General features: G+C 42.9%; 1 protein-coding gene across 1 annotated transcript in view; it reads right to left on the reverse strand.

The window, feature by feature from the left end:
- LOC123283956 (large ribosomal subunit protein uL15m-like) overlaps positions 1 to 27,586 on the reverse strand; it is a 64,954-nt gene extending 37,368 nt beyond the window's left edge. Inside the window, 1 exon segment of the mRNA XM_070481345.1 lies at positions 27,497 to 27,586. The gene's annotated coding sequence lies outside the window, so the exon portion shown is untranslated.
- Between the last annotated feature and the right edge of the window lie 332 nt (positions 27,587 to 27,918).

A 27,918-nucleotide genomic window follows, 5' to 3' on the forward strand; every position in this document is an offset into this window, starting at 1 on the left:
AATTATGTTTGCACCTTTGTAGATATTTAGATTCTAACCCTGTTAATCGTCTTTGAGGTTTTGTTATATACCTGTAAACTGAACTGGATCCTAAATTCTTCTAATTTTCTCAAATATCTGGCTACCACTCTCCAACCTAATGTTTCCTATTTCCTCCCATCCTTCTGATTTGGAATCACTGAGACCAAAGACTGTCCTTGAATCTCCTTGGGAAGGACTATACTAGGTCTTCCTCCCGACCCAGATGGCAGCCAAACCTCCAGGACTTAAACCTTGGCTACACATCTCACAGTGGAAGAAAGCTCCTCCTGACCTCTGGTCCTTTACAAACACTGAAGACCTCTGAATCAAACTGATGAGCAGGAGAAGCAGCTGACATTGACGTAGACTGCTTCCACCCAAGACACCAGATCAAGATTTCCCATTGTAACTAAACATGAAACACTGTCTTCCTCTCTTTCTTTCCTTTACTCTGGCATTGGCCTGGCAAGATAATGCCACCATCATATCTCCCAAGCCATTACTAAGGGAGAGCAACCTTTCAGACAGCTGGATTCATCATCAAAAACTCCAATCTGTTCATGATGCTGGAACCCATGAACAATGCCACCTGAGCAGTAATGGTTTATGCCCCAACAGGATTTAATTTCATCGGTGGTGGTGATCATTCTCCTTGGACCTATAAATGCTTAGATGGCTAACACATAACTGGGCAATGCCCCTTAGGTTATCTAACTGTGCCACTCAACTGTTCTCAAACAGGCTAAGACACTTCATTGGTCAACTCCCCTAATCATCCAATTCGAAAAGACCTGCCAGGAGGCCTTCATGATTCAGGATGTGCTTCTTTCGGCAGGTCCCTACTTCCTTTGTTAGGAGTGAGTACAAATGAGGCTGTGATCAGAAATCCCTCCTTAACTCTTGAAAGTATTGCAGAATTCGCTGCTAAAGCAATAGCTGCCCAATGAAAATCTCTAGACTCTCAGCTCAAAGTAGTTCTTGATAATATGACAGCCCTTGATCATTTGTTAGCTGAGCAAGGATGTGTCTGTGCTGTGGCCACCACCCGCTGCACCTGGATTAACACTTCTGGGGAAGCTGAAATTTAGTTACATAAAATCACTGAGTACGCCACTTGGCTTAAAAAGGTGACTCCTTCAACAGAGTATTTCTTTCACTTATTGGATTTTGATTGGTTTGGGTCTTGGGGACCATGGCTCTGAAGTGCACTCCAGACATGGGAATGATCCTACCAGTAACACTCATAGTAATCTCCCTGATGCACTGCATTCTCTCAAAAGCTTTAAATGCGTGTTTGCAGCTGCTAACCATCAAGCAAATGAATGTGAAGTCGTGACCTGTGAATACCACAGGATTCAGCAGAAAACCTCATCATGACCTGTGACTATAACACGGAGAAACAGTAAAAGCTGCGAGACCAACAGAGCGGTAGCTGAGAGTGGCACTAATGCCTTAAATTTTGATCACATCTTTCAAGTTATGCTAAGAGTCTCATGCAAAGGGGGAGAACTGTTAAAAAAGAAAAAACAGGAACAAAATGGTGTCACTTGTGCTAAGTCCCACATCAATAAATCAAGACTTAATTGCACTTTCAGTCTCTCACAGGAATGTGACCTTTAACTAGTCAATCTGGAATTACCTGGTCGGCATGAGTGAGTAATCTGCCTCATAGATCCCCACACTACTCTTCCCCAAAGGAAGGTGATCTTGCCCGAATCTGCTCTTTGCTAGAAACTTCCTTTATTCTGTCCCTTCTGCCCATAACAGCCTTCCACTTTGCATAGCTCCTTGGACCTCCCTTCTATTTGCTAGCTGGGATGCTGCTCAATTCATGAATTGTTGAATAGAGCCAATTCGATCTTCAAATTTACTCAGTTGGCTTTTGCTTTAAACACCTTAGCATAATCATCCTCTGAAAATAATGCTAATTTTGTCGTTTCTCTATTACTATATTTCTTTCTTTCTCTTATCTGGGGGACAAAGAGATTAATTAGAACACTAAGGTTCCTTAGAGGATGTAAGACATCGGTGAATCTTGCAGGAATAGCAGCATTTGGACTGGCGAAGAGGGGAGGATGACAGAAATATAGCCACGCATTGCTCAATGATGGGGATACATTCTGAGAAATGTGTTAGGCAGTTTCACCATTGAGCGTACTTACACAATTCATCATAGAGTGTACTCACACAAACCTAGATGGTATAGACTACTACACACCTAGGCTATATGGTACTAATCTTACGGGACCCACCCTCCTATATGCCCTCCGTCCTTGACCCAAACGCTGTTATGCTGTGCATGTCTCTAGATAAAATTGAGCTGTCCTACTCCCAACTAACGGAAGTCAGTTGATAGAACCGCTTGGTGGCACCTGGAACTCTACATATTACATCACAGAAAAACTCAGACTAGTAGTGTCTTGGAACATGTTTTGTTCATAGTAAGTGCGAAAATAAAGGAAAACCTCTTTTAAAATGGAGTCATGAAACCCTGAAGGGGGACCTCTCACGTACATACCACTCACTGCTGCCTGCTTAACTGGCAGGAAGATGGACGATAAGAAGTATTTTAACGAGGCCTATTTGTATAAAATTCTCTCAGTCCCAACTTCTTATCCGTGATGATAAGAATGTAACTTTTCTGCTGGTGCAACAGAGGACATCTTCACCTAGGAATTTCATCTCCTGCTTTTAAGAAAAGGAAGGAAGATCCGTCCCTGCCGCAGCGACAACGCATTGTCACAACCTTACACTCTTGTTCTTCTCCCATGAACTTTTATTCTAAATAACCCTCCTTAATTTCCTCCTAACACCTAATAAAAACTAACTTTCCCCAGGTCTCTTCCAACTTGCCTATGGTTCACCATAGTTTGCACGTCCAGAATTGCAATTCCTCGGCTATTCCCAAATAAACTCATTTTTTGAGCTTGCCCCCCAGACAGCTTCATATAGGTTGACATAAGAGCTAAAGATAGTTTTAGTCTCTATTAACATCACAACCAAATACTTAAATCACAACCAAGTACTTAAAAGCCTGACATAATTGTAGACTCATAAGTGAAATGTCACATTATCATTTTCAATAAATCAGCATCAATTTAACATTTTTGAGAGCCCCCCAAATTCTCAGCACTCAAATCCAAGACAACAAAGATAAAAAACAGTACGACTGCATTCTGGTTATCAAATGAATTAAAGTGGAGTGTGTGTGTGTGTGTGTGTGTGTGTGTGTGTGTTTTAAAGCCTTTTGTTCACCAGCTTCTTTCTCTATCTTACACTGTACTCCCTAAGGACTGTGTCTATCATTTAACTTTCTCCACTGAACGATAAACTTCGGAAGGTCTGGCCATTTTGGTTCTACGGGTTTCTATTTCTTGCACTTTCCCAGATCATACCATGTATTTAATATGCATTGACCCACCTGTGCAGAAAAGGGACCGTCTACTCTCATGCTTAAATCAGTACTATGTCACTATCCATCGATCAATAAGTTGTGCATTCTCGGTGACAACTGAATGTTTTCTCTTTCAGCTGAAGTTTAAAGGAGGAGGGGAGTCGACTCCAAAACTGCACACTGGTGTAGCCCCAAACGGAAATACAGCGAAAGCTCGACCGACCTCTCCCAGCGCAAACGAGTCCACCCCGGCTTCAGGAAACAAAGGAGTATGTGGGGTTGCGGATGACTGGCTTTGGGGCTCATTCTTTTCACTATCGCGCCCCAGGAGCGGAAGGCAAGCCCAGGCTCCAGGGACCACGCAGTCCCGCTGGGGCTGAGAGCGTCTCCCCCAGGGTGTCCCGGACGCCCGGCAGGAAAGAGCGCCGCCGGGCCGCCGACACCTGTGCGCGCGCCCGGTGGGGCGGGCCGGGAGCCCTCTCTCCCTTCCGCCTGCGACGCGCGTTGTAGGTCGAGCCGGTGTATGTGCGGTAATAACAAGTCTGCCCCGCTTCCCGCCATCATCCCCGCCGCCCGGAAGGCCACTGCTGCGGTGAGTGGCGGCAGCCGGGGCTCGGAGGGGACCCTCGGCCCGCTGCTCACCACTGCCCCTTCGCGCAGGGTCGGCGTCGCTGACCGCCTGGCGGCCGGTGGGTGGGTTCCCTCCGCCGGGTCCGGGGTGGGCTGGGTGGGGTGGGGTGGTCGGTGTCAGGAGGGCGCCGGGGCTGCGGCCGGGCCGGAGGATCAGCGCGCCCGCCCCCGTCAGCCCCGAGCCCTCTGCATTGCGGAGCGAGTGCGGCCCGGGTCCCCCGGGACCCCGCCGCCGGCCCCAGCTTGTAGGGACCGGCGTTAGCGGCCAGGCACCCTAACTCGAGGTGGCTCCGCTGCTCGTTTCTCTCTTGTTTGTGGGTGAGGGAAGTCTGAAGTCCTCAAGAAAATGACTTTATTTTCTTACCTTGCACTCGTGTCCTGAATTAAGGAAGTTTGAAGATTGGCAACTTATGACATCACAGGGTGCTGTTTTTTAGAAAACCGTGTACGAGGAGCTCAAATGTCTTTTTAACCCCGGAAGCTCCTTTTTGTGATGGAAAAAGTCTACAGTTTACATGAGACTTGCATGGTTTGACTTGAAACAAACTATTTTTCCTAGAATGTTGTTTGCACTTAAGAATGTCTAACTGGGACCTCTTTAAGTGCTAAAGCCGCACATTAATTATCTTCGGAACTACAGTGAGAGAAAGTAAGTATTTTTCCCACTGAAGAGAGCTCTATGGAGTCTGATTTGCTGAAGGTAGTGTTCTGAAATTCTGGCATCCAGAATTGACCAACGCTAGTGTGTATCGATTCTGTGTGGGTTTATTTGGGCATTGTTTATTAATTTTTTCTCTTGTAGGTGATTTTCCTTCATGGATTGGGAGATACAGGGTAGGTACCATTATTTTTAATAACAGTAATGAAATGGGGTCATGCAACTCTACTTACATGATCAAAGGTTTAATGTTAATGAACTCTAGGATTGTATGAAAAAAGATTGCTAGTGATATTTCTTACAGTCCAGTAATATGATAGAATCTTTTCTTTTTTAAAAACCTCCAGAATTTCCTCTCATCATCGTGAATTCGTCATTTTTCAACTCCTGTTTCTGGAACGTATTAAAATTGCAAACTCCTCCTTGAGTTGCTGTGGGCATTGGATACCAGAGATGGGTGGAATGTTTGTAGAGAGTGTGCAACTGAGAGCTTTCCGGAGGAGTTAAAATTTCAGGGCAAGTTGAGGAGAACAACTGGTTGATTTTGATAAGAGCAATAATCGCAATGTGAGGTACACGGCATTCTGAATGAAAGCTTAATTATGCCCTTAAGAGAAAAAATCAGTTCAAGGGTAGGGGAGGCAACTCAAAGATTTATTTGGCAGTTTATCAAACAGATTTTGTTGTGCTAACTTGAGATGTACAATTTATCTTTCAGTCACGCTGTTCCTATATTGTGAAGTGTGTGTTTTTAATTTAAATTGTGATTATCTGTTTGAAACTTAGGTAAAACTGTAACAAAATTGCAGAATTAGAGGAAAACTGAAGAGAAACAAATTTTGAGTAGGTGGTCAAATAAACTATTAAATAAACTATTAAATCTTCTTTATAAGGGTGTGTTGGGCTAGATTAATTCTTCAAAGTGATTCCTGATATTCTTTTATGCCCTTTAAGTAGAGGTACATGACAACGCGGAAAAGACTGTAGGACTCTTTCTGGCAATGAGGTAGTCCTATGAAAATGACAGACTTATATTTTACTATTTATTTTCCTGAACAGGTTTAGAGAAGCTCTCTTTTATAATCAAACCCTTCTTGATACTGAGAGCCGGGGAGGAACTTGCTACCCTGTCACTTGCCCAATAAAGAGAGCTTCTAGGCCTGAAGAATCAGTCCAAGAAAAAAAACTTCAGTGTAGAAAGGTTCTCTGTGGGCCCCCATTTTGACATATTCTGTAGACTGAAGTTAAGAGTGAAAATGAACAATGTGAGATTAAAAATACCAAGAGCATCCAGGACATCTTGACCGAGAATTAAGTTTACATAAAAGATTAGCTGGCCAGCCCCATGGCCGATTGGTTAAGTTCATGTGCTCCGCTCCGGTGACTCAGGGTTCACCGGTTCCGATCCTGGGCGCAGACCTGCACGCTGCTCATCAAGCCATTCTGTGGCAGCATCCCACGTGGAAGAACTAGAATGACTTACAACAATTCAGGCGTGAGGAGGGGAGAAGTCCTAAGGCTCTGACATTCGTACCGTGTCCCTGGTTCCATTCTAAGCTAGGAAATGCTAACTTTTATGAGGTTCATGTAGAAGAGTGAGCTTCGGGATTTTTCTCTCAAAATTCTATGACGAGACTAACCAAAGGTGGGAATTCTAATGAGGGAACTTGGCTGAACTTTAGGCTTTGAACACTGAATCTAGGATATCGCTGAGAGTGTAAGTACATGAAGTGGATTAAGTGACGGAGTGATGGCCATAGTGAAGATTTACTGGGCTCCGAAATAGGAGAGAAATCACTGAACATGAGGCTCCACTTCTGTCCTATCTACGCAAAGCCCATTAAGGGAAGATCAATTTTAGAAAATGTTAAAGAACAACCAGGTTTGAATTTAGTACCAATACTGAATACTCATTGATTTTAAAGAAAAATATATATGCATATGCTATAATGCTAGTACCCCATTTTAAATAGAAAAATTACCATACATGACTCACCTTCTCTTCACTGAAAGAGAAATTACTAATCTTAAAAATGAAATTGTCTAATTGCTATTATATTTACATTTCTCTACATTTTATCGGTGCCAAAACATTTAAAATATATCCTTCTAGAAAATAAATATACTACAGAAGATAAAACTAGTTGAAAACACAACCATGTAATGTTTTAAGGCACTGCATTCCATTAGACAGAACCCAAAGTGAACTGAGTACAAAGACACAATGTGAAGTTTATACGTGAGACTCTTCCCTTCTCTCCGATTTTGGACTCCAGTGTTAATCTACATGAAGTCAGCTCCCTAGCTACACAAAACATAACTTCTCAGGATTTATTTGAATTGTTATAAGCAGGTAATTAAGTAAACTAAAAGAAGTCTAACTGAAAATTCAATGTGCAAGTAAGCCGAGATACACTTGATAAGGATTCCATATGCTAATGGCCTTGGTGCCACGCCAGCTCTTTCCTCTGAAGTTCTCAGATTTCATCAATCTTTGTGGACTGGCAGCTCAGCAGCTCCCTCACCTTCACTGAGCCACAAACACGTCTGGGCCATCTGTGTCCTGAAGACAGGGGAGGACATATCAGCATTTCCCCTTCCCCAGGAATTCAGTTGACATTCTTTAGTAAAATACACAAAAGAACAGATTGCGCTTCATCTATAGGGCAATTTCACATTTCGCAAAGCTGTATGGTGCACAAATCTCATCCATACACATCTGAGGTCGTCAATTCATCATCTCATTATATCAAGAAAGAACAAACATTCAACAAATATATATTGAGTGCCTAGCATATGAAAGGAAGTACACTGATATGAACCCATTCTTTGCCCTCATATTCTATTAGGAGCCATGTGACATATACGCAAAGGAACTCACACAAGGCCAAACAGGATCACGTGTGTGATACACACCAAGATCTATAGCAGTATAATGAGCAAGAGATCCTACTCCCAAGTAGAATAGCTGGCTAAAATAGTAGAAATGTTATTTCAGCTAAACCTTGAAGAAACTAAAACCGTTTTTGTCTTTTGTTGAGGAAGCAGACAGGAAGAGTTAAACATCTCAAGTAGAAGGAAGGGATTAAGCAAAGCCAAAAACACACACAGTGAGTGTGCAAGGCTGTGAGCAGTCCAGACAGCGACAGCACTGGCTGTCTACTGCACAGCAACTTAAAACAAAGGCAAATGACCAGCCCGGACCAGATCACAGAAGGCTCTGACTTCAAAGCTGGGATTTATCCAGTAGCGTCAGTGGGGAGTCACCAAAACACAGCACCGCTTTAGGAAGGTTAATTTTTCAGTACACAGGACATAGTATAGGTCGAGAAAGCCTCGAGACAGAAAAAGTACATTCTAATAGTTTAACTGATAAAGCCCAGAACTAGAATGATGTCAGTAAGCGGGAGTGCAAGGTGATGTAAAAAGTATCTTAAAGTGATCTAGAAAAGTATCTTATAGTGATCTACAGGAGATGAAACAGAAATGAGGAAATTTATGCAAATATAAATTAAAAAGAAAAATCTTCATCAGAAAGCTTATTCGAACAAGTACCTTGTAACCAACGGAGACAGGGGATGGGGTCTTTCTTAAAGAAGAATTCAAAAATCACCCAATTGGGACAGTTTAAGGGCTCATTTTTCTGGAGACAGATTTCGTTTACTCATTCAACAAACACTTATTGCAAGCCTACTGTGTACCAGAAAGCATCGTTAATTCCCTCAAGAACAAAGCAAACAACAGAACAAGCAGGGGATTCACTGTTGGCCCTTAAGAAAGGCATCATCTCTGTCCTCTCTGAAAGAACTGGGACTTGTTCCACTGGAGAAAGAAAATGAGCCTCGAATTTCTTCCCATAGTCAGGTTTCAAGACTCACAAGACATAGCAGGTGTTCAGACTACAATAATGAGATATCTTATTCCCAAATCTTAAAGCACATGCTGCCTATGCAAATTCAACAACATCCAACTCCACAAAGATTTTCAAATATGCAATTCCACTTAGACTATCAACTCTTATCCAGATTCTCAACTAGCTGTTCCTTGACTAAAAAGTTACATGTAACTTGATCTTCAGTGTTACCCATAAAAAATTATTAGCCCAGCAAGAAACTCCCAAAAGAAAGTCCCCGCTCTGACTGAAACAGTCTCTGCTATGGTTTAAAAAGAAGAAGAAAAAAACACACTTGCAAGAAAGAAATCGAAACACTCCAATACTCTTTAAGAACAAGAACAAAACAAATCACTAGCAGCCCTCTGATGACACCTGGTGGCCGCTTCTCACAGGAAGTTTCTTTCAGCATTTTAAAGAAATTATTCCAGGAAACGTTAACTTCTCAACCACTTCACATGCTATCTTGACTATGGGCAGCACACGTGAAGTCTCTCCCCTCATTTCCCTCCTTTTTGTTCCAGTTTTCACTTATTTTGTTCCAGTCTTCACTTCTCTTTTCATCTCTTCTCTCTTTTCTAACCAGTAGACATTAAGGCAGCTTGAGCTTGCTTTCTGTCTCTTTCTCACACCCTCTCTCACTCACACACACACACACCCTCACACACACACGCACACTCACAGACATCCTCTCTCACTGGTACAAGGCCACCCACACAGGAAACCACCTTCTCCTTGCCTCCATCCCACGCCATCTCACCCTTCACCCCTCCTAGACTTACCCAAATTAGTGGTGCAAGCAGTGTGCAGTTAGCACGTGTTGGCACCAGGCCCATGGTAAAGTCACAACAGGGGATAGTGTGCAGCATGGCTGGCGTGCACACACGTGCATTTATAAAAGCTCCCAATGCTCTTTTGCCCTTTCCCTTTGAGGAGCTCAACAAAGGACGAACTCCAGAAGTTGTGGAGATCCTACAGCACAGTCTCCTCCTGGAAGGGCAAGGTAGGACAGGTAAGACTTCCTACAGGCCTACTGCGAGCTGAGCAAGACAGGAATAAACGGAAATTAGCGGACTGCTCAGATCTCTTTCTTAATCTACCATTTTCAATTGGACCTTTTATCGAAAGTATATGTCTTATACGATTACCTGATTTAATAAAGTACCACCAAGTCCATATATAGTCTGTTCAGGAGAAAACTGTAGTATTCGTTGTCGTTACAAAACACCATGTGCATAACCTAAGGGTAACCAAAGGGAGCTGTGCTTTATGTAATCCTCCTCTCACCACACTCTCCCATCAGAAACATCACTTTGTAACAGAGACCACAAAATAAAGTATCTGATCCTACAAAGAAAAAAATCACTCTTCTATGAAAATGCTAACGGTCACAAGTTGAATAACTTCTCCCGTGACAAAAGAGTAAAATTTAACACCCTAAAAACCACTTATTGGTAACATCAGAAGCAATTTTACCACAAGTGGATGTGTAACATAGTTGTTTATTCACAATGGGATCAGCTCCTGAACACTCGGGTCCAGCCAAACCCACCTCCTCAAGGTGCCAGGGACAGGCTGCATTGCATTCCTGAGGGTAAGTCTGTTAACTCTACCTTCCCCCACTAGGAAAATGCCTGTGGCGATTCAGAATGAGTCCACAAATTCTCTGACACTCCCTTCAAAAGGTGGAGCCTAATTCCCTCCCCTTGGTGTGGGCTGGCCTTGGTGACCAAGTGCTTGCAAGGGACAGAAAACAGTAGCAGTGAGGGTTTTCGGCTCTGGAGACACAGTCACAGAGGTGCCGGTATCCTGCTTGCCCCCTCTCTTGATCACTCCGCCCAGGGAAGTGGGGGACCTGTCGCAAGAACACTTCTGCAGCCTGTGCACATGGAGGCCCAGGGGGCAAGGAACCGAAGCCTCCTACCAAGAGCCAAAGAGGAACTGGGGCCTCCTGCCAACAGCCATGGGAGTGAGCTGCCTGCAGAGCAGCTCCTCCAGCCCCAGGCAAGCCTTCAGATGATTGCAGCCCCTACAAAATCCTGACTGCAGCCACAACCAACTGGGTAATGAGCCTACTCCACACCCTGACCCACAGAAACTGGGGGATAATAAATGCTTATTTGCTTTAAGCCACTAAGTTCTGACATAATTTGTTACACATCGGTAGATAACTAATATAATGCCCTCTCTCTCCTTTGCACCTTGGCAAGAGTAGACAGGGCTCAAGTTCACCCCTCGTTTGTATATATTTTACATAGATTTCCTTTCCTATACCCTCCAACCTTTAACAAGAATGTTCTATACTATCACAATAGTATTAAGGGACACGGGAGGAGGTCCATGAAGTATACTGGTTGAAGAGAAGAATTCCCATCAAACTTCTGAAAGATTTCAAAACTTACTAAACTGACATTTACATTTATGCCTCTCCCACTACCAAAACCAGACTTGACACGGCTTACAATGAAAAACTGGGATACTAAAATCAAGAATTATTAAAGAGCTAACTAACAAAGACACGAGGTAGAGAGTTTCAAATTTAGATTTGTATGGAATAAAAGAAATGTCTTCATGTTTCCTGAAAAACCTCATTTTGGATGAAGGCATTCATTCTTATTGGCCCCTAGAATCATTTATAGCAAACAACTTGCCTCAAAGATAACAGTAGCCATGAGTTCCTGTCCAGCTAAGCTCAGAAATGTTAGCAACCTCTATTTCTACTCTTCCCCAAACCTGAGGGGGCAGCCCATGCAGTAAACACCTATACAGCCACATGCCACTGGGGCTGAATGAGTCACAATCCTTTTGGCCACACAGAATACAAAACTTCCTCACCCTCACCTAGCAGGAGGCATTCAAACTTCGGAGATGTAGGGGCCTCTGGTCACAGGACTCACATCTGATAAGTTCCACCTCCAAAGCATCTCACATGCCATGTCTAGCCTACTTCTAAAAATAACCTTCCCCAGCCAGAGTCCAAGGACAAACCGAAGACAAGCTAGAACTATGTGCTCTTAAGCCCAAATGGTCAGAGTAAATAAAACTATCGACGGAGAGAAAAAAATTCGCACTCAAGTCAGAAGAGAATACTGTTCCTATTCCAGGGGATACACATGTTCTGTTTCAAATACCTAATTTGATTTTGCCTGCAAGTTAAAAATTAGAATATTTGTTTAGTGCTCAAGTTACAGCTAAAACAATCATTAAAAAGCCATACTAATAGGGATCAAGCCATGGTGACTGTAACAGAATAAACAGACCTCACCCCTTTCATTATCAAAGAGTCTCCCCTTCCCAACACTACTCGTGAGGATGTAGTTAACAGCAACATAACGTGACAAGTCATGGGACAAAAATAAACTGTAACATTAGCCCAGTTTTCTTACTAGGCCGTTTCTTTTATTAAAATGGTCCTACACTTCAAGTACTATTTTCCAAATACATTAAATTGATCCAGTAATAAAGTCAATTTTATGGCGATCTTAACCACCTCTGACAAAGCTATCTTGTGTAGTAGGAAAGATTTTACACAAAAAGTTAAAATTCAATATATCTCCTTTCAAAATGTATTTTTAAAATTAATGCTTTGTTAATATTTCCATCTAATTGTTTTGATTTTTTTTAAAAGGAAGAAAATTCTTATTGGAACAGGAAAACAGCATAAAAAAAGGAAAATTCTATGAGTAAAACAGAAAATGAAAAGTTTCAATGCCATTAAAAGCAGACACACACGATCATTCGTGTCGTATGCCATTTGAAAAGGTTGTTTTATTATCAATGGAACTAATCACAATGAAACCATCTCTTACAACTAAAGACATTATAACGAATTTTCTTCACAGCTACAGAGAGACGAGATTTGCTGTTTCACATCAAATAGAACAGGCTACATAAATTCTTCTTCCTATTTATTGTAAAATATAATTTCATCTATAAAATCAGTCCTGAAATATTAAAACAAACAACAGACTTTATATCCTTTTCTTAATTTAGTTTAAACGGTCTATTCGCTAAAAAAGGGGGGAGGTTTGCAATCACACACATCTCTAGATTCTTTCACCATCTCAGCAGGTTCTCTCTATAAACGTTATGCCATTCATTCGAGAATGCTATCATTTTTCTGTAACTTTCCTGATCCCCTTTTCCTTAGTTTTCACCTAGCAAAACTGCATTTCCATTTTCAAGTTTTCCCTCTAAATTCTCCTTCTGAATTCCATTTTGCTGCTTTTCACTAAAGCTCTGTCAGTGTCTCTCACATCTCACTCTCAATTAATTGTTATAAGTGAGAAAAGGGCAAAAAATCTCCAAAGTTTAAATGATTGTTCTTTGACTATTTTAACATACTCCTGTTTTAACTGATCTAACACAAATTACAAAATTAACTCATCTGAAGTTCTATCACTTTTCCTTTATTTACCTTGCCTGCTTTTACTATCCTGCCTGCTGGTATAGGGTGTTAATGATTCAAATCCTAAAAAATGGGTAAAGGAAGTCAGGAGCAAAAACAGGACTATATATGAAGTTAGACTCTTCAAAAGGAAAACCAAAAAGACTAAGTTTCAATGTGCTCAATGTCTATAGTGTATAAGACTCATCTACAAAGTTCTGGAACACCTGAAATAAGCAACTTGCTTTTCAACTTTAAACACAGATGTTTTAGAACAAATTTAAAGTATTAATTTATACACCAAGGGACAAACTTACCAAAATGACGGAAGAAGTTAACATTTAAATTATATATAAATCCAATGGTTTAGGCAAATTCTAGAACTTTAAAACCATTTGAGAGGGGAGAGAAGAAGCACGTGGGTACTTCCTCAGCTACCAAGGATCGCCAGGGCACCCCTCCAACAAAGTACTCTTTCCTGCTGACACTGATAGGAAATGTCCCCAGGACAACATCTTACATACTCTCAAGTGAACAAAAAGATATGGGCAAATAAAAGGAGAAGAGGAGGAAAATGCGAAAAACTTCCCTACTGGAATTCTTTCCTCAATACCTGAAATTTAAGTCAGTAATCTAACAACGCTTCCCCGGGCCGTTCAAGCCTCATTATCTTCTTCACCCTCGGATCACGGGATTATCAAATTCTTTCTCTACCACAAGTATCAGTATTTTCCAAGATTTTTTTACCTTAATTTCACGTTCATTAGCACTTCCTTAGGCCCATTCCTCACTAACTTTAGAAGCACATCCTGCTTAACACTGTTCAAAAATTATTTAAATACACTGTTTTCGTCGTCCCTCAGTCACAAACAAATGTAGATATTAATCAAACAGAATACTAATCTGTGATAGGAAAAAGCTGTAACCAAAGCCCTGTTAGACACAGTACGTCCGCTAGTTTCCTGTGACTGCATCTATTTCTATTAGAATTTTATGGATTAAGCACTGAAGATCCTAAAAAATAATATTCATTATGTGAACAGTATTTCCCAAGTATGACAGAAATATCACTAGTGGCGTTTAAAATAAAGTTATCTACCACATGTTGGGATTTTTAAATAAGTATGTATTATTCAAATAGATATTAGGAAAAAGTAACACACCAACCTATGACTCCACATGTATTACTTCTTATGACAATGCTAAGTTTTAAAAAAAAAAAGTGAGAAAGGGGCCGGCCCTGTGGTGTAGTGGTTAAGTTCGGCACACTCCACTTCAGTGGCCCAGGTTCGTGGGTTCGGGTCCCAGGTGCAGACCTACACCACTCATCGGCCATGCTGTGGCAGCATCCCACATGCAAAATAGAGGAAGACCGGCACAGATGTTAGCTCAGGGAGAATCTTCCTCAAGCAAAAAAAGGAAGCTTGGCAACAGACGTTACCAAACAAACAGAACAACAAACAAAAAACAAGAGTGAGATAAAATGCTGTGGTATAAAACACAGCAGAAACGATGAAGGAGTAGGGAAATGACTTAAGTTTGGAAAATGCCACATCATACACACCTTATACATTTGCTAACTTTTCAATTATGTAAATTCTAGGAAATCAATAAAAACTAATAATTCTTAGCCCTAAGATCATTATTAAACAAGAGTGCTCTGAAGATCAGTCTCTCCTCCACTGCTGGCAACCTTCACAGTTGGCATCACAAATCCTCATTCACCAGTTTTCACATGAGTAGTAGCCTCCTTCAGATTACACCTCTAAGAAAGTACTGCAGCCTAATAAAATGTCCCAACTCTGTCACATCACACGTCTACATTCTGAGGAATAGATAACAGAATTATACACGTGGAGAAGGAAAACTGCAGAATACTAATTTTCTACATACTCAGAACCTGCCTTTCCTTTGAGATTTGGATACAGTGGCTAGAATCCATCTAACAAGAAGATAATGCCCTAATACCATACTGGTATAAAAAGTGCACTGACAACTGGCCAAAGCACAACAGAAGTCTCTCTCTCGCTCTGGTAAACTTCCACGGCAGGTGTTCCTGGTCAGCAGGCGGTCTGTTCCAGGCCGACTCAGGGATCCTGGCTCCTTCCATCTTGCAGCTCTGCCCTGGAGCTTCCTCGTTCCCTGCATTCAGCTGACTGAAGAAAGCAAGCCTGGAAGCAGCAGACTCTTGGTAAAATATCATCGAGACGTGCTCTGAGACAATTCTTCTCCAGGTCCCAACCAGCTCTGCTTCCATCTGCTGACCTTTGACTTTCAGCATCTGGTCAGACATAACTAACAGTAGTCTTGCAATCTTGACTCAAAAGCAGTGCTGGGACCCAGGGCAGACCGCCCCCAAAGTATGCTACAATGGCACACTGATTATTTTGACTTAGTTATTTGAGAAGCAGCTGATGCAAAAATTGCATTTTGACCCTTTCCATTTCCCCCTGAAAGCAGCAAACGAATCTCCCATGTGAAAAACAGCTTCCTCACGAGGCTGACCCAATGGCATAAGGGTTAAGTTGGCGTGCTCTGCTTCGGCGGCCCAGGGTTTGCAGGTCCGGATCCCGGGGCGGACCTAGCACCGCTCATCAAGCCACACTGCAGCGTCATGCCACATAAAACAGAGGAAGGTTGGCACAGATGATAGCTCAGGAACAATCTTCCTCAAGCAAAAAGGGTGGGGCTGGGAGGGGGTGGAATTCAGGGCGGAGAGGCCTGTATAAACACACCTTGTTACTTTTTTACTAATTTACCACCACAAGTCCAAACTCTGCTTAGATTGCTTACTAATGAAGCACCCAAACCTAAGTTTCTTTGTCCTGTCAAATCCTCACAAATTTAGTGTTTCTGTGTGTAAAAAGTATAAAAGCTGCCTGCTTTGGTCACTTCTGAGCGTTAATTTTATGATCTCCCACGTGTACGCATTACATTCGAGTTTTCTCTTTAATCTGTCTTGTGTTAATTTTACTATGAGGCCAGCCACAAGAACTCAAGAGGAATAAGGGGGAAATTTCCCCCTCCCGGACAGGGGCATCTACCACTTCCACTCATACCTGCTTCGCTGCAAGGGAATCTGAAAAGTGAAACCTGGAGCTGTAGAACTGTATCTTATGGAAGGACAGAACTGATTTAGATGGACAGCTAGCCATCTCTGCCACATACCAATGCCCAAAAATTATCATATCGCTTGTCACTCTACCATTAATGAAGGCTTTTCGAGACCTTCGACAACCTTTTCTGAGAAATGCAACTGTCCCTGGAAGAGCATGCCTGGACTTACTACCTCCACGTCTGTAACACAAGGGAACCACAGCCAATACCAATCATTTATCAATTTAGCTAATCAGCCAAACATGAATCCCTTGGTCCCACCCATGGAGAGATCCTGATTAAGAGAGTCTGGGGTAAGGACAAGGATCTGTAGTTTCAGAGAGCTCCCTGAGTGATTCTGATGAGCCAGATTTGGGACCCCCTGGAGTAAAGTCCCTTCTAACTTCAAAAAAAAATAATATAAACCTAACATATATTTACTAGACAGAGAGCTGAAGTGTGGAGAAGAGGGGAAAAAAGGAGAAGAAAGGTGAATCAGGAAGGAGAGTAAACAAACTGCACTCAATAGGGATGTCACACAGGGATTCCAAAACAATCTCTCATGCAAAATGACTCTGAGGAATGTCACTTTTAGCAAACACTGCCTCCACCTCCCACCCTGAAATCCTAGGGTGTTAAACACCACCCATATGGAAAACCAGATTACAGACCCTCAAGATTCTTAATGAAAACCATTTGGTCTCATTTTTTGAAAGACTATAATTCCTACTACCTCTCCTCGAATGATCTAAATTGTCTAAGCTATTTTTAAAAGTAGATTACCACCTTAGTTTAAATTCTAATGGTTTTATAGTTATATGAACTTCTATAACTGTGATTTCTCATTCTAGAATAACTGATCCAATAATACGCATCAAATTCTGGTCCGGAATCCACGATCAGCAGAAATCACAAGTGAATTACACACTTTGAAAGAAGTGGTTTGTTGCTTGCTCTGGGTTTAAAACACAAAGTTTCCACTATCCTTAGTAACTGACAAGCATGCTGGGCTTTGGCTACATTTGATGATTACACTGCTATTATTCCAAATGCATCAAACAATAAATATCTTTTTCCTATTAGGCTTCCTATTACCTTACTTGTTTTTATTTAAAACTTTTTGTGTTTTTGTTTAAAGGGGGGAAAAGCATATAAGAGAAAATAAAAGAGAAATAGGAACATGCAACACATTGAAAAGCACTGGCAATTAAGACTGAGATTATCCAGCTTCAGCAAAATGCATCTGAAACCAGAAGAGCTGAAGTACTTAAAATTTGTTTCAAGAAGCCTATGTTCGGATCTCCAACAAGCACTACATGTGTCTCAAATGCAGACATCCCTGCTATGGAAGGACTCTCCTGGCTGTCAGCTTAGTAAGGGGCTGACTCTGCGGCAAAGTATGACATTACACAATTACAAATGCTTGACAGTTCATGTGGTTTAGACAATTTGAGCACTCTGAATTGAATACCAAACAAAAACAGCAGTGCTATTTGGTTTCATATAATTTGACTTATGGCTTCTGGTACATCTTTTAATTTTTTCTGTATTTGTTAATTTTAAGGAGTGACTGTCATACTACGATGGCTTAAAATAAAGTTTACAATATAACCAATGTTTATCTAAGAAATAGTCCTCAGGGGCTGGCCCCGGGGCCGAGTGGTTAAGTTCGCGCGCTCCGCTGCAGGCGGCCCAGTGTTTTGACGGTTCGAATCCTGGGCTCGGACATGGCACTGCTCGTCAGACCACACTGAGGCAGCGTCCCACATGCCACAACTAGAGGAACCCACAAGGAAGAATACACAACTATGTACCGGGGGGCTTTGGGGAGAAAAAGGAAAAAATAAAATCTTTAAAAAAAAAAAGAAATAGTCCTCATAATATGAGATAATTATGATACAAAAAAAATTATCAAAGGCTAGAAAACAATAGGCAAAGGGAGAGTCCCCAAAAGTGCCCTTTTTAGCAACCAAACTGCCTAAGCAAAGAAGTAAGATTTCCCAAATCCTATGGTGTGATCTTACCAATTTCTAATGAACTGGAAGATGCAATCCTTAAAACTAAAAACAAAATGCAATTACTTTTCTGCTTTAGGGACTCAGCATCTGCTAGAATGACAGTCATATACGCTGGTTTAGAAACAAACCTACTAAGATAAAGAAAGCAACTTCAAAAATGCGGGTATATACAGCCTTCCCTCTCCACAGTCTTCCACACTCCCATTCCTATTTTGACTTTCCCTTTTTGTCTCGAAACTCCAACGCTCTCAGGCATAACACTCTTGTCTGGCTGTCTCTCCCTCTGACCAGGTCTGACAGAGTGTTTAGGAGTCAGACAGCCTCTACCGTTTTCACCTCTGTATCCACACACCTTTCCTCCCCTAGGAAACAGGAGGAGTCGTGGTACCAACCCCCATATGCTCACTGTGAGGCTCAATCCTCAGTTAACTGAGGATAAACTCAGTACGTAATGTCCTTAGACCAGTGTTTGGCACCTGGCAAGTGCTCAGCAAGTATTAACCACCATCATCATCAAAAACAATCTTCTGTTTGATATCCCTACTGCTGAAAGGACTTTCAGACCATAATGCTGCAAGAACATATCTTCCCCACCATCACCCCCACCAGATCTTTTTCATACAAACTGAATAGTCCCTGTGTAGACAGACTTCGCAAAAAGACAAGACATAAGTGTATGTTTTTTAAAAATTTGGCAGGTACAAAAAATAATTTGAATATGTGCGAGGCACTAAGCATAACATAACAAAACCCTGAGTACAGACCACAGTTTAAGAAAATTAAATTCAGGGGGCCAGCCCCATGACCAAGCAGTTAAAATTCTGCACACTCAGCTTCAGGAGCCTGGGTTCACAGGTTCGCATCCCAGATACAAACCTACTCCACTCATCAGCCATGCTGTGGAGGCATCCCACACACAAAACAGAGGGAGACAGGCAACAGATGTTAGCTCGAGACGAGTCTTCCCCACCAAAAAAAAAAAAAAAAAAAAATTAAATTCCTAATCTTTCAGTTCCGTTTCGGGATCCCTATCACCTTCTCTCTTCTAATAGAGCTACCCACTAATTTGAATGTGTTTGTAATTAATCTGTTTCATTACTTTGCCATATCTGTATTCCTAACAGTATGGACTTTTGCTTTACATGTTTCAAAACTTTAAAAAAGGAAAAACACTATGTGCATTCTTCTGGAAATAGCTTTTTTTCCTCAATATGATATTCCTGACAATAATCCTCAGTGGTGCAGGTGGCTAAAATCCATTCAGTTGCACTCCTATAGGAATACAATTTATCCATTCTCCTCTGATGGACACTGCTTCCAGTTTTTGCCTTTTACAAACAGTGCAACTGTGAGCATTCTTGTCATGTCCTCAGGCACTCACATACATGCGTTTCTCTGGGGCAGCAGTTTGCCAATTTTAGCATGCATTAAACCACCTGAACGGCTTGTTAAGACTGAAAGCTGGCTCATCCCCAAAGCTTCTGATTCAATAGGTCTAGGGTGGAGCCCCCAATTCTGCATTTATAGTAAGTTCCTGTGAGATGCTGAAAACACAATTTAGAAGCACTGCTCCAGGATAAAGACCCAGGAGTAGAATCACTGGGTCAAAGTGTACATCCATCTTTAACTTTACTAGGTAATCCCAAAGTTATGGTACCAATTTGCAATCCCACCAGTTGTGTGTAAGCATTCCAGTTATTTCCGACCTTCCTAAACAGCAGACATTGTCAGATTTTTACACTGTTGCCAACCCAATGTTATGAAACTATACACCACGTTGGTCCTAAACTGCCTTTCCCTCATTACTAATGAAGTCGAGAATCTCTGCATGCAGGTTTCCTCTTCTGTGAGATGCCTACTTGGGTCATAGGCCCATTTTTCTATTGTTCTTACTGATTTGTCACTGTTTACCTTTCTAGATACAATCCTTTCTCAATAATACGTACTGAAAATATCTATTCTCACTTGTGACTTGTCTGTTCACTTTCTTGATGGTTTCTTTTCATAACCACAAGCTGTCAAATTAATGCTGTCAAAGCGGTCAATCTTTGCCTTTATGGTCTACACCTTCTGTGATCTGTTTAAGCAGCTCTTCCTTGTATTAGAGTCACACAATTACTGTCCTACATTGTCTTCCAAAAATTTCATAGTTTTGCCTTCTGTATTTAAGCCTTTAATTCACCTGTAGTTGATTTTTCTGAATGATATGAATTAGAAATGTATCCCACTCTCAAGAAGTTTCCTATTGGCTAAGGCCCACAGATATGACCAACTATAACTTCAGAGAGGATAATGATTCCTGTTAACCCCTACCTTATTGAGGTTTATTCTGCTCTCTCATCGAGGCAAACCAAAAACTGGATAATTTCAATACGGAAAACTTGGAGGGTTATTAGCAAATTAGTCAGACTATGATCCCCACCCCACCATACTCCAGGAAGAATCCTTAAAAATACCACAAAAAAAAAAAAGAGGCCAGCCCTGTGGCCAAGTGGTTAAGTTTACACACTCGGCTTCAGCAGCCCCAGCTTTTGCCAGTTCGGATCCTGGCTGCAGGCAGGGCCATGGCACCACTCATCAGGCCATGCTGAGGCAGCGTCCCACAGAGCACAACCAGGAAGGCCTACAAGTACAATACACAGCTATGCACTGGGGAGCTTTGGGGAGAAGAAGAAGAAAAACAAAGGTGCAAATCGTTAACACACAAAAAAATTGTTTTAACTCTAAATTTAGTCTTATTCTAAAAAACTGAAAGTTGAGCATTGGGGAAAGTGTGGCAAAATGAGCATTCTCAACAGTACTGGCTGGAATATAAATCTATACAAACTTTCTAGAGGGTTATTTGCAATATATCAAAAGCCTTAAAATACATATCTTCTTTGAGCTATCAGTGACTCTTTACAGAACTTATCTTAAGGAAACAACTGAACAAAATACATATTTAGGAATATTCACCATGGAACTCTTTATAATAGAAAAAATTGGAAACAACCTAATCTCCAACAACGCAGGATGGGTTACAGACGAAGCCGCTGCAGCACATCCATATACGGTCATGCGCCATCTAAGGACGTTTCAGTCAACAGTAGATCACGTAGATGATGGCGATCCCATGAGATTAGTACCACAGAGCCTACATGTGTAGGAGGCTATGATAGAAGAAAATTTTATATATTGAGGTGTATGGGGAAGCCGTTCTGGTTTAAATGCGATTTGGACTAAATTTTATTTAAACCAAAGAAGCCTGACTTACAGCCTGTCAAATGTTCGTTGTATATTGTCCCAAAATAAAGAATGTACTCTTTTTTTTTCAATATTTCTTTTTCTGCTTTATCTCCCCAACCCCCCCTGTACACAGTTGTATATCTTAGTTCCAGTCCCTTCTACTTGTGGGATGTGGGACGCCGCCTCAACGTGGCCTGATGAGCGGTGCCATGTCCGCGCCCAGGATCCGAACCCTGGGCCGCCGCAGCGGAGTGCGCGAACTTAGCCACTCAGCCACAGAGCCGGCCCCAGAATGTACTCTTTGAAGGTAAGAACCAATGCCTCTCTTCTTATGACACCAGTACTTTTTGAAGGTAAGTGTCCTTTCCCATGACACTGGGGTCATGCTGACCCACTGTGTATGTACTAATCTATAACAAAGTATCTCCTTGAACCCTTGAAAGAATGTACCCCTGTCACACTTGATGTATGTCTGTTTGGAAATGGTATACAATGGTGCTGAAAAATCACTCTTCTTCACAGCACTTACGAAGGCTGCACTCCCTCCCAGGCTGCAGTCCTCAGCTTGGCTCGAATAAAACTCCCCGCTGTAGAATGATTATTGATTATTCGTGTCAACAGCTCGACCATCTAGGTTTGTGAAAGTACACTTTATGATGTTTGCACAATGATAAAATCACTTACTGACACATTTCTCAGAACGTATCCCCATTGTTAAGCAAGGCATGACTATAGTGGAATACTATGATGATTACATAGCTGTGTTAATGTGGAAAGATGTTTCCAATAGTCTGGTAATTTCTAAAACCAGTTAACAAGATGCACATATGATATTCTTTTATTCTCAAATATTTATGGAGTGCCTTGTGTATGCCAAGCACCAAGCAAGTGACTGGTAAACAAAAAGAGATCTGTTCCCTGCTTCTAAGGAGCTTACGAGCTTTGGAGGGGGATGACGGGGAGGGAGACAGGCCACATACATATCTTCCAACTGACTCCTGTTGGGATATTAAAGGGATATACAGTTTGAAAATAGAGACAATTTATATGTGTCTATGTATCTATGTAATCTCCAGCACTTCATCAGCATAGTCTACAAAGAGAACACACACACTCAGCTGTATGGACTAGGAAGTGGGTCAACAAGAGGATACTTGGAGCAACTGCCTTGTGATGAACTGAAGCACACAAATCTTCTACAAAAATGCTCTAGGGAGAATCTGAAGAAACGCAATGTAGTTATGGAAAGTCATCCACTGGAAGACAGATGCGAGACAGATCGCAGAACCACAGAAAAAGAATTGGAACAAAGAGCTTCCGCTGTTGACAATTCAAGACTAAGACTGACCAAGATCAGGTACAAGTTCTTGAACAAATAACTGTTCTTCTAGAAGTCTACAGCTTTACCCTTCCCTACTATGTTGGGATCTAACAAATAATAATGAAGCCTCCAAGATAAGAAAGATCTCATAATTAGGGTCAGGCTCAAAGGATTCTGACATTCTATATTCATTTCATTTAAACATCTGCACTACAATCAGTAAACTTACGAGAGTCATTAATTACAAAGGGAAAATTTTTTTCTTTAGAGCACAGAAACATGTCAGACACCTCAACCAAGAGATCAAAAGTTAACATTCACCAGCGATAAGACCTATCTACATCACACATGTGCCAATATGATGCACTGAGAAGGGAACAACCTCACCACTGTGGTATTCTTGTCAAAAATGCTTAACCCTCAATTTAATCATAAAAGAACACCAGATAAATCCAAACTGAGGGACATTCTGCAAAATACCTGACCGGTACTCTGGAAAAGTACCAAGGTCACGAAAGATAAAAAACTGTCATAAATTGGAAGAGACCAAGGAGACACCAGAACTAAATGCAGTGTGGGCTACTGGACTGGATCCTCGACCAGAAAAAAGATATCAGGGGTGAAACCCGAATAAAGACTTTAGATTAACTGTATCAACTGCCTGGTTTCAATAACCGCACTATGGTTACATAAGATGCTAACAAAGGGACGCTGGGTCTAAGGTATATAGGAATTCTCTGCGCTATTTTTGCCATTTTTTTCTACTTCTATAATCATTTCAAAGTAAAAAGTTTGTAAAAATAATTTCAGATGAATGATAAAGAGATATGGGGGATCACTCAATAACTCTTACATAAAATATGCTACCTCCTCGGGGCTGGCCCTGTGGCTGAGCGGTTAAGTTCGTGCGCTCCACTGCAGGTGGCCCAGTGTTTCGTTGCTTCGAATCCTGGGCGTGGACATGGCACTGCTCACCAAACCACGCTGAGGTGGTGTCCCACATGCCACAACTAGAAGGACCTACAATGAAGAATCTACAACTATGTCCTGGGGGGCTTTGGGGAGAAAAAGGAAAAAAAAAATATGCTACCTCCTCCAATAATTGTGCTAAAAAAAGCCCAAGAATTGCAAATAAGGCATAAACAAGAATAATCTGTAAGTATTCACTAAAAACCTGTGATTGGGATAATCTAGAGAGCCGACTAACTTTCCTAGGGCACTGAAGTCTCTCCAGATAAATAATCTACCTCATTTTCCCTATTAATCTTTTTTAATTCAATTCAACTTATATTTATTTAACATCTACTATGGGCATGGAACTGTGCTGGGGCCTGATAAGATTTTGATACATTAAGAACATTTCAGTACACAAAATGAGAAAGAAAAACATAGAGTAACAAAACTGGAAGGAACTTTTCACTCCCATACAATCTAGCAATCAATACCGGCACCCTTTTTAGTGTGATTGCTGCTAGGAGCTCAAGTGTATCCCCTTTGCATAAGCGGTTCTGACCTCTACAATTATCTCCAAAAATTATCCCTGAAGATGCCAAAATGACTCTAAAACATACTCCATTTCTAGTACATTTTTCCTTCTAATCATTATGTTGTTGGTGCATTACAGTACACAACACAAAATTAAAGAACTTGATTCTCTGAACGTCAAGGAAGGGTCAAGCTGGTATAAACCCACAGACGTTTACTTACTAGCCTCTTAGAAGAGGTCAAAGGCAACATCACATAAGGCCGGGGTTCTCAAAGTGTGCCCTCAGAGTCAGCAGCTTTAACATCACCCAGGAACTTGTCAGAAATGCAAATTCTCAGTCCCAGTCCAGACCCGCTGATTCAGAGACCCAGCCCAGCATCTGCGTTTTCACAAGCCCCCCTAGCTGACTCTGATGCACCATCAGTTTGAGAACCACTGATGGAACAGCAGAAAGACTGGCCCCGTGAATCTGGAGGCCTGATTCCAATCCTTGCTCTGCCACTCACCTCTACAATGCATTAGCCGCTCAGCTTCTGTGGGGCTCAGCCTCCTGATCAGTGAGGGAACTGCAATAGCTCACTACCACAGTCCTTACACCCTAATTTGATAACCATGAAAGCATTCATTTGTATAAGGCCTAAAAGTGAAAACACCACTGCAGTATTTCACCACGTATTTCTCTCTTTCATCCAAATGAAACAATTAAAATTTCTTCTTGGCATCCACCAGCCTCTGAATCAGACTTAACGTATCTACAATAATTTCTTCTGATTTTAAATAAAATTGTGTTTACTACTTTGCTGTAGCAAAAGCCATATAAATGCTAATTTTACAGTTTCCTATTTAGTTCTCTATCAAGCCTATTTTGGAGCAATTCCTCATAATAACAAAAATTCCAAGAAACCCACCTACTACAGACTAAATTGTGCACCCCGCCCCCCCTACACAGACACACACAATTTTGATGCCGAAGCCCTAATCACCAATGTGATGGTAGTTGGAAATGAGGTCTTTGAGAGGTACTTAGGTTTACATGAGGTCAGAACGGTAGGGTCTCCAAGACGGGATCAGCGTCTTTAGAAGAAGAGAAAGAGAGACCAGAGTTCTCTCTCCATCGCTGCCATGTGAAGACACAGCAAGAAGGTGGCTGGCTGTAAGCAAGGAAGAGCCCTCACCAGGAATCAGCACCTTGATCTTGGACTTAACCTCCAGAACTGGGAGAAGTAAATGACGGTTGTTTCAGCCACCTGGGGTTATGGTGTTTTCCTAGAGCAGCCCACAACGACCAACACACTCACTCAAAATACGCCTCTGCTGTGGGCACAGTTCAGAAGAACTGTGCTCCAACCTCGCATAAAGAATGTGTGTGATCAGACCACTGAAGTACTCAGCAACTATGAAAGAGAAAGAATTTTAAAACGTACAGATCTAGATACTTCCATTACTAAGAAACACAGCTTAATTTCATCTCCTAGTCATGGATTTATAAACCGCGATTCTTCTCACAGCCTGTGGAAACTATGACAAAAACCTCTCAGAGGAGATGTGAGAAAGACGGACAGAGGAGAATCAAATAAGAAGAGTCCGCTTTATAAAGGTTAGAGAGTTCTCTTCGAACACAAACCTAGGTAGCATGAATGTGGGCAGAAATGTCCCATCAATCAAGTGAATACCCACTAATCCTTGAGACCTAACTCAAATGCTGTATCCTGCAAGCTCGCGCCACTCCTTCCCAGGCAGTCAGACATAAATTACTCTGTGCTCCCCTCTCTCCACTTCAGCACTGAGCAAAAGGCACTATACTTGTTTATGGATCTGTCTCTTCCACCAGACCTTGAAATCCTCTAGGGCAGCGTGTTACTCTCTCCAGCACCTAGAATGGTGACTGGCATGAAGCAGTTTGCTCAAGTGGAGCCACTCTGCTTTGCTGAATACAAGTGGAACTCTCTGTGCTATCTCACAGCTTTTCTGTAAATCTGAGATTATTCCAAAATAAACAGGTTTTTTAAAAAAGGCACCAGGAGCCACTGTATTATCAGTAATAATCACACCTGCCTTACATGTCACGCAAGAAGACACCAGCTACTAGAGAGCCTTGCCTCAGTGTTTTTCACACGTGCCAGCAGGAGTCAGTAACCTTACATGTAGCAAACTTGAAAAACAATGAGTCACAAACACTTGAGACGCTAATCCTGATCTTAACTTTCGTCAAACTGTTTAACTTTAGTCTCAGTTTGTGAAAAGGGAATAGTAATTCCGACCCTACAAGGCTGCCGTGCTACATGAAGTCTACAGAGTATACATCAAATGAGCTGTCCTAACGATGTTCTAATCAATACGTGTTAGTGACTTTCCCCAGGCAGTGTTGCATCTGGACTAACGCTTCACCGCAAACCAGGTGCATACTGTAACTAGTTCCACCGGCACGGACTGTAAAGTCCCGACACAATCACCATTCGGGCTATGATTACCTAGAAAATAATCCTACATATGTGTCCACAGATGCCAACCCTGCCAAGATGTCCTAGTCCAGAACCCCCCCACCCCAATAAACAGGCTATTCAAGACTCAACGCAACCGCAGGGGTCAGCAGCTCCTGGCACCCACCTCCCCCCGACTAAGCTCCAGAAAGCGGGCACGCACCCTCAGGCCGTGCTCGCCCACTAGGAAGAGGTGGGTATCTCCAGGGACGATCCCGCTGCTGCCAACAGCGACGTGCGGCAGCCTGGGGTCTCCCGCTAGTTGCTGAGAGCAGCTGGACCCTGAGTGGCCAGGACCGTCCACTTCCAGGCGTGGTGCTCTCGGGCACCAGCATCCTCAACCGAAGGAGGCGCGGGTGGCAGCAGCGCATCGGTGCGCTGGGGAAAACAGGGAGTGGGCGGGCAGCCACGGACACCACCGCCCGGACTAGAAACCGACACCGGGCAGCTCCCCGCCTGGGCGCCCGCGTTCCAGTCGGAGAAGCCAGGCGGTCGGAAGCGCCCCGACTGCGTGCAGGGGTGCGTGGGGCGCCCGGGGCGCCGCTCCCGCGCCGAGAGCCCGGGCCCGCGGGGAAACGGAGGCCCGCCGGGTCCCCGGGAGCACGGCTCGCGGAGCGAGCAGGTGACGGCGAGGGCAGGGCGGCTGCGACGCCGCGCGGGCGGCGGGCGGGCGTCGGGCGAGTCTGGGCGGCGTCCGGAGGGACCGGCGAGCGGGGAGGAGCAGAGGCGGGGGGAGGAGGGAGGAGGAAGAGCGAAGGGCCCTGGCGGGACTCCCGGCGCCCAGCTGCCCGGCCCGAGCCCTCAAGCCACCGCCCCCAGGCCCCGCGCAGACGCTGCACGGTCCCCGCCTCCAAACCTCCCCCCCGGCCCGACCAGAGAATAACTTACCCGTTTGCCGACGGAATCGCTCCTGCTGGCCCCTCGGACTGACTCCTCCGGCTCGTCGTCTTCCGGAGATGAAACCGGAAGCCCACCCCTCCCCAAGAGGAAAACGGAAAGCCGAAGGAGTCAATCTAAGGAAGGGGAGACGCGCGTCAGGCTGAGAGGCTGGCGGCGTCTGACCGGGAAGGCCACCTGGCGCTTCCAGCGGCTCCCCGAGCGGGTAACCCCCGGGCGATGCCGCCTCCTCCCTCTCCATCCCTGGAGTCATCACTGGGTGGTCATCTTTATCCATGTGCATATGCTTCTTTGGTAAAATTTTTTAAAGCAAATACTTAAATTTCTCTATCCCCAACCTCTTTGTCTTCTTATTACTAGTTAATTGGTCTTGTGGCTAATAACTGGGCGGATTTCTGTCACCCCTCTGAATG

Source organism: Equus asinus, chromosome 12, assembly GCF_041296235.1.
Source record: "Equus asinus isolate D_3611 breed Donkey chromosome 12, EquAss-T2T_v2, whole genome shotgun sequence".
Classification (NCBI taxonomy): domain Eukaryota; kingdom Metazoa; phylum Chordata; class Mammalia; order Perissodactyla; family Equidae; genus Equus; species Equus asinus.